This window comes from Mustela nigripes, chromosome 12, assembly GCF_022355385.1.
Source record: "Mustela nigripes isolate SB6536 chromosome 12, MUSNIG.SB6536, whole genome shotgun sequence".
Classification (NCBI taxonomy): Eukaryota; Metazoa; Chordata; class Mammalia; order Carnivora; family Mustelidae; genus Mustela; species Mustela nigripes.
This window is the reverse complement of record NC_081568.1, coordinates 117,702,103-117,708,102: the sequence shown is the minus strand read 5'-3', so window position 1 is coordinate 117,708,102 and position 6,000 is coordinate 117,702,103. Positions and strand designations below refer to the sequence as shown.

General features: G+C 39.5%; 1 protein-coding gene across 14 annotated transcripts in view; it reads left to right on the top strand.

Moving 5' to 3' along the window:
* The window catches only part of MCTP1 (multiple C2 and transmembrane domain containing 1), a 527,358-nt gene that overhangs the window by 137,996 nt on the left and 383,362 nt on the right, over positions 1-6,000 (top strand). Inside the window, exon 1 of one of the 14 annotated variants that reach the window (XM_059418255.1) lies at positions 3,144-3,164. The exons of the other annotated variants lie outside the window; for them this stretch is intronic. The gene's annotated coding sequence lies outside the window, so the exon portion shown is untranslated. Of the gene's footprint in view, positions 1-3,143; positions 3,165-6,000 lie in introns of those variants that run through there. 14 annotated transcript variants of the gene reach the window in all.

Sequence of the window (6,000 nt, the reverse complement as noted above, 5' to 3'; positions counted from 1 at the left end):
AGTTCTTTTATTTCTCCAGAAAGGGCTTTTATATCTCTCGAGAGGGTTTTTCTAATATCTTCCATGCCTTTTTCGAGCCTGGCTAGAACCTTGAGAATTGTCATTCTGAACTCTAGATTGACATATTACCAATGTCTGTATTGATTAGGTCCCTAACCTTCGGTACTGCCTCTTGTTCTTTTTTGTGTGTTGAATTTTTCCGTCTTGTCATTTTGTCCAGATAAGAGTATATGAAGGAGCAAGTAAAATACTAAAAGGGTGACAACAACCCCAGGAAAATATGCTTTAACCAAATTAGAAGAAATCCCAAACGTGAGGGCGTAGAAAGGAGATAAAAAGAGGTTCAAAAAGGAAGAAAGAAAAAAAAAAAGAAAAAAGAAAAAAAATAGAAAAGAAAAGAAATTAAAAAAAGAAAACAAATAAGAAAAATATAAAAAAGAAAAAATATATATATTGGATAAACTAGTTAAAAAATGTTTAAAAAGAAAAAGGTAAAAGTTAAAAAAAATTTACCAGAAGGCGAGACAAAAAAACAAAAAATGAAAAAGAAAAAAAATCAAATTAACTGCAAGACTAAAAAAAATCAAAGGGAAAAAGCCTTGAGTTCCGTGCTTTGCTTTCTCCTCCTCTGGAATTCTGCTGCTCTCCTTGGTATTGAAGCCACACTCCTTGGTAGGTGAACTTGGTCTCGGCTGGATTTCTTGTGGATCTTCTGGGGGAGGGGCCTGTTGTAGTGATTCTCAAGTGTCTTTGCCCCAGGCTGAATTGCACCACCCTTAACAGGGGCCGGGGTGAGTAATCCGCTAGGGTTTGCTTTCAGGAGCTTTTGTTTCCCGAGCACTTTCCGTAGAGTTCCGGAGGACGGGGAATACAAATGGCGGCCTCCTTGTCTCTGGCCCGGAGGAGCCGAGAGCCCAGGGGCCCACTACTCAGTGTGCCCTCAGAGAACAGTGCCCTGTTACTCCCGTCTGCCTGACCTCCGGCCGCGCTCCGAGCTCACGGAGCCTGCGACCGGTTCAAGGTAACACCGAGCTTTGAGCTTACTGTCGGCTCTATCTCTGTAGCCGGCTTTCCTGTTCCAATACCCGCAAGCTCTGCGACACTCAGACACCCCCGATCCTTCTGTGACCCTGCGGGACCTGAGGCCACACTGACCCCGCATGGGCTTCACCCCATTTTAGCCTCTGGAGCGATGTCCCTCAGCGGAACAGACTTTTAAATGTCTTGATTTTGTGCGCCGTTGCTCCGCCGCTTGCCAGGAGCCGGCCCCTCCCCCACAGGGTCTATCTTCCCGCTTTGGATTCACTTCTCCGCCGGTCCTACCTTTCAGAAAGTGGTTGTTTTTCTGTTTCCAGAATTGCTGTTCTTCTTCTCTTCGATCTGCCAATGGATTTTCAGGTGTTTGCAATCATTAGATAAGCTATCTAGCTGATCTCCGGCTAGCTGAATTAGTCTCAGCCTGCTACTTCTCCGCCATCTTGACTCCGCCCTTCAAGTTTATTTTAATTAATGAATTTTCATTTCTTGCTTTCTTGGCTATTCTCTCTGAGTTGCATTTGCTGCCTCTTCCTCCTCCATAAGCTTTTTAAAGGTTGTAGTTCCCTAGAGTTCTGTCCTCAACCCTCTTCCTCTCTCACACCCTACCATCATTGCATAAAATGCCATCTCTACACTGCTGACTTTCAAATGAACATCTCTAGGTTGGCCTTTTCCCATGAGCTCCAGACTTAGCAGAGTCAGTAGCCTACCTAGCATCTGTACTTTGATTTCTGATAGGGATCTGAAACTGAACTTTGGCCAAGACAAAACCATTGAGTCTTTTCACTACCCATTCCTGCAAAACCCCATCCCACAATATCTCAACTCTCAATTAATGACAGAAAGGCCATGGAAAGTACATATCTGTATTCAGTGAAAATGGAACCATATTCTCTTTGAAGTGTTATTTTGGATTCCCATGGTCAATCTGTGGAGAGATTCTGAAAGCGTATAGAAGTGCTTTGGTAAGAGAGCTAGCGCATATAACATGGAATCTGGCTTTCTTTTGTACATGCATGTTTCAGGCAGCTACCCACATAGTTATTTGGTCACAGTACCATAGCAAACTGTCAGGAGAGGACTGGGAATCAAAAGCTGAGCATAGTTTTTGAGGTAAAAGGAAAGTTTTAAAGCATCATTTTCGAGTCCTTTGTTTAATCTATACATTTTGGAGTCAGATTTTCCCATTTTATAAAGTGCTTTTTTCCATTTTATAAAATACTCTGACAGATAATGTGTGCTTTCCCACACAAATCTGTCAGTTCTCTCATCTTTATCTACCACACCCACCTATGGTTCAAATTTGAAAAGTTTCTGAAGCAGAGAATGCCAGTCAGCTAGAGGCATTTGGGTGAAAACTCAAAAGTAAAAGTAAAAATTCATCATCAGCCTTCATTAATCTGGGATCCTAAGCTGCACTGTATGAGTAACTGCTAGATGGATAAAGCCCAGAGCCTCTGTGGGTCTCTCGGGCTCCAGGTTGGGTACACAAACAGGATAGATACATACAGACTCTAACCTTTGTGTATGTTACCAAATCTTGTTTCCTCTATGCATTTAGACATCCAAGAATGTCTCAGAATACCTTTATTTGTATGTTGCTAAGTGGCTTTATCCCAACAGATGAGATCTTGTTACAATCTGAATGCTTTCCTGAAAAGAAAAAGTGTGATCTTGTCCTGCATGTAAATTCTACCTTTCCGAAGAAGCCCAATGATGTCTTTAGTGAAGGGGCGTGACAAACATTTCATAGGCAAAGAGGTGGGTGCTTTTCTTGCAAATCCCAAGATAGATGTCATCTCTTAAAAGAAAGGTATTTTCTCTTCAGAAATACACATTATGAATCCTCAGTGATCTCTAAATTTGGGTGAAGCCTACAGTTAGTCTAAACTTATAAATCTTGTTCAGGTTTTTTTTTTTTTTTTTCTAAACCAGGAAATTAGAGAAATCAAATTCTTTTTATGTTATATTCTATTCCTTCAATAGTTCAAAGAGGAAAGCCTATTTTAATGATTTAGTTATTTTTGAATTGTAATCCCAGTATAGTTAACACACAGTGTTGTATTAGTTTCAGGTGTACAATAGAGTGATTCAGCAATTCTATACATCACTCAGTGCTCATCAAGGTAAGTGTACTCTTAGTCGCCTTCACCTGTTTCATTCATTCCCCGCCTACCTCTGCTCTGGTAACCATCACTTCATTTTTTATAGTTAATAGTTAATTTTGTCTTGGTTTGTCAGGAGACAAATGCCTATTCATGTCTTCTGCCCATTTTTAATTGGATTATTTGGGTTTTGAGTGTTGACTTGTATATATATATATATATATATATATATATATGTGTTTTTGGAAGGGTTGTCTTTGTTCATTTGTTTTGTTTCTTAAATTCCCCATATGAGTGAAATCACATGGTATATGTCTTTGAGTTATTTCATATAGCATTATACTCTCTAGATCCATTCATGTTGTTGCAAATGGCAACAACATTGCCATTCATGTTGTTGCAAATGGGTTGGTGAGATATATCTATATCTATATCTATATATCTATATCGATATCAAAATATATATATATTTCTATATAGATATAGATATATCTATATCTATATAGATATAGATATCGATATCGATATCGATATCGATATATAAAATAGCCAGGAGTGGAATTACTGGATCATGTGATAACTCTTTTTTTTTTTTAAGAATTATTTATTTATGAGAGAGAGAAAGCATGAGCAGGAGGAGGGGCAGAGGGAGTGGGAGAGAGATCATCCCAAGAAGACTCCATGCTGAGTGTGGAGCCCAACATGGGGGGTCAAGTTCATGACCTTGAGATCATGACCTGAGCTGAAATCAAGAGTCTGATGCTTAACCAACTAATCCCCTCAGGCACCCCTGGATTATGTGGTAAATCTACTTTTAATTGTTTGAGGAACCTCTGTACTGTCTTCTACATTGGCTGCAACAGTTTACACTCTCACCAACAGATAATGAGTGTTCCTTTTTCTCTGCATCCTTGCCAACACTTGTTTCTTGTGGTTTGATTTTAACCATTCCAACAGGTGTGAGGTGATATCTCATTGTGGTTCTGATTTCCATTTCCCTTATATTGAATGATGATGAACATCTTTTCGTATGCCTGTTGGCCCTCAGTATGTGTTCTTTGGAGAAATGCCTATTCATGTCTTCTGCCCATTTTTAATTGGATTATTTGGGGTTTGGGTGTTGACTTTTATATATATATATGAAGGGTAGTCTTCAAGTGCTTTAATAGAACTATGTATTCAATTGCTTTTGGCAAAGGGATTCTCCAAATGCTTGATGGGATTAATAAATGCACCATCCCTTCTAGATAGTCTCCCAAGAGCTTGATCACTGAATTCCATGACAGGGAGGAGGGGGAAACACACTATTCCTGAAGGAATCCAACCCCATCTGTCAAAGGCAAATGCTCCCTGACCCCATGGCATTGGCAGTGAGGGTCTGACCTCACGGGCACCTGGGGATGCTGATGACATTATAGGAAGACATTCATGCTGGACCCCTGCCTGGCTAAAACCTGGATAGACTTAGAGGAAAGTAGTACAGTCAGGTGGCATGGTATCTACCAGTGGCCATCCTCCCACTGAGCCTGGGTCTGGGTGGTGGATGCCATGGCACCAAGGCAAAAGAAGCCAAGCTGAGGTCCTTGCTGAGCTTCCAGGGACATGCAGAGCAGTATACCCATGTAGGTGGACACCTAACCCAAGGGAGGGCTTAGTTTTGCATACTCTCTGCTGAGGTAGGGTTAGAATGAGGTGGGCTGGTGAAAAAAGTTATAGTGGAGACTCAAGTAAATGTGCAGGCAGTGCCAAGACTGTCTTTTTTTCCATTGCACCTTTTTTCCTCCTTTGTTGAAGATTAATTGACCATATAATTGTGGGTTTATTTGTGGGCTCTCTATTCTGTTCTTTTGATCTATGTCTCTTTTTGTACCAGTACCATACTCTTTTGATTACTACAGCTTTGTAGTATATTTTGAAATTTGGGATTGTGATAGCTCTGGTTTTGGGTTTTATTCCCCCCCACCCCACCCCAAGGCTGCTTTGGCTATTTAAGGTCATCTCTGGTTCCAAACAAATTTAGAATTGTTTGTTCTAGTTCCATGAAAAATACAGTTGCTATTTTGATAGGGATTGCATTAAATCTGTAAAGTTTTAGGTAGTATGTACATTTTAACAATATTTATTCTTCCAGTTCATGAGCATGGAACATCTTTCCATTTGTGTGTGTGTTATCTTCAATTTCTTTCATCAGTGTTTTACAACTTAACAGAGTATGGGACTTTCACCTCCTTGGTTAAATTTATTCCTAGGTATTTCATTCTTTTTGGTGCGATTGTAAATGAGATTATTTTCTTAATTTCTTTTTCTGCAGCTTCATTATTAGTACATAGAAATGGAATGGATTTCTACATATTGATTTTGTATCCTGTGAACTTACTGAATTTGTTTGACAATCCTAGTAAACTTTTGGTGGAGTCCTTAAGTTTTTCTATATATATTATCATATCATCTGCAAATAGTGAGTTTTACTTCTTCCTTACCATTTTGGATCCCTCTTATTTCTTTTTCTTATCTAATTTCTGTGGCTAGAACTTCCAGTACTGTGTTGAATAAAAGTGGTGAGAGTGAGCATCCTTGTCTTGTTTCTGACTTTATGGGAAAAGCTCTCAGTTTTTCACCATTGAGTATGATGTTAGCAGTGGGCTTTTCATATATGGCCTTTATTACGCTGAGGTCTGTTTCCCTCTAACCCTACTTTGCTAAGGATTTGTATCATGAATGGATATTGAATTTTGTCAAATGCTTTTTTGGCATGTGTTAAAATGATTATGTGGTTTTCATCCTCTCTCTGGTTGATGTAATACATTACATTGATTGATCTGTGAATATTGAACCACCCTTGCATACCAGGAACAAA